Here is a 1,760-nt window from a genome sequence, read left to right as displayed (position 1 = left end):
GTTGTTTTGGGTTTGTTATTGTAGGTGTTTTCCTTCTCTTGTGTTTCCTGCCTAGAGAAGTTCCTCTAGCATTTGTTGTAGAGCTGGTTTGGTGGTGCTGAATTCTCTTAACTTTTGCTTGTCTGTAAAGGTTTTAATTTCTCTGTTGAATCTGAATGAGATCCTTGCTGGGTATAGTAATCTTGATTGTAGATTTTTCCCTTTCATCACTTTTAATATGTCCTGGCACTCCCTCTGTCTTGCAGAGTTTCTGCTGAAAGATCAGCTGTTAACCTTTTGGGAATTCCTTTGTATGTTATTTGTTGCTTTTCCATTGCTGCTTTTAATATTTTTTCTTTGAATTTAATTTTTGAATAGTTTGGTTAATATGTGTCTTGACGTGTTTCTCCTTGGATTTATCCTGTCTGAGACTCTCTGTGCTTCCTGGAGTTGACTGAATATTTTCTTTCCCATGTTAGGGAAGTTTTCAACTATAATCTCTTCAAATATTTTCTCAGTCCCTTTCTTTTTCTCTTCTTCTACTGGGACCCGTATAATTTGAATGTTGGTGCATTTTATGTTTTCCCAGAAGTCTCTGAGACTGTCCTCAATTCTTTTCATTTGTTTTTCTTTATTTTGCTCTGTGGCAGTTATTTCCACTATTTTATCTTCCAGGTTGCTTATCCGTTCTTCTGCCTCAGTTATTCTGCTATTGATTCCTTCTGGAGCATTTTATATTTCATTTGCTTTGTTGTTCATCATTGTTTGTTTGCCCTTTATTTCTTCTAGGTCCTTGTTCAATATTTCTTGTATTTTCTCCCTTCTATTTCTGAGATTTTGGATTGTCTTTACTATCATTACTCTGAATTCTTTTTCAGGTAGACTGCCTGATTCCTCTTCATTTGTTTGGTCTGGTGGGTTTTTACCTTGCTCCTTCATCTGTTGCGTATTTCTCTGTCTTCTCATTTTGTTTACCTTACTGCTTTTGCTTGTCTGTAAAGGTTTTAATTTCTCTGTTGAATCTGAATGAGATCCTTGCTGGGTATAGTAATCTTGATTGTAGATTTTTCCCTTTCATCACTTTTAATATGTCCTGGCACTCCCTCTGTCTTGCAGAGTTTCTGCTGAAAGATCAGCTGTTAACCTTTTGGGAATTCCTTTGTATGTTATTTGTTGCTTTTCCATTGCTGCTTTTAATATTTTTTCTTTGAATTTAATTTTTGAATAGTTTGGTTAATATGTGTCTTGACGTGTTTCTCCTTGGATTTATCCTGTCTGAGACTCTCTGTGCTTCCTGGAGTTGACTGAATATTTTCTTTCCCATGTTAGGGAAGTTTTCAACTATAATCTCTTCAAATATTTTCTCAGTCCCTTTCTTTTTCTCTTCTTCTACTGGGACCCGTATAATTTGAATGTTGGTGCATTTTATGTTTTCCCAGAAGTCTCTGAGACTGTCCTCAATTCTTTTCATTTGTTTTTCTTTATTTTGCTCTGTGGCAGTTATTTCCACTATTTTATCTTCCAGGTTGCTTATCCGTTCTTCTGCCTCAGTTATTCTGCTATTGATTCCTTCTGGAGCATTTTATATTTCATTTGCTTTGTTGTTCATCATTGTTTGTTTGCCCTTTATTTCTTCTAGGTCCTTGTTCAATATTTCTTGTATTTTCTCCCTTCTATTTCTGAGATTTTGGATTGTCTTTACTATCATTACTCTGAATTCTTTTTCAGGTAGACTGCCTGATTCCTCTTCATTTGTTTGGTCTGGTGGGTTTTTACCTTGC

The sequence above is a fragment of the Physeter macrocephalus genome, chromosome 5 (assembly GCF_002837175.3).
Source record: "Physeter macrocephalus isolate SW-GA chromosome 5, ASM283717v5, whole genome shotgun sequence".
Lineage (NCBI taxonomy): Eukaryota > Metazoa > Chordata > Mammalia > Artiodactyla > Physeteridae > Physeter > Physeter macrocephalus.
The sequence above is the reverse complement of the archived record's forward strand: the minus strand, read 5'-3'. Positions refer to the sequence as shown.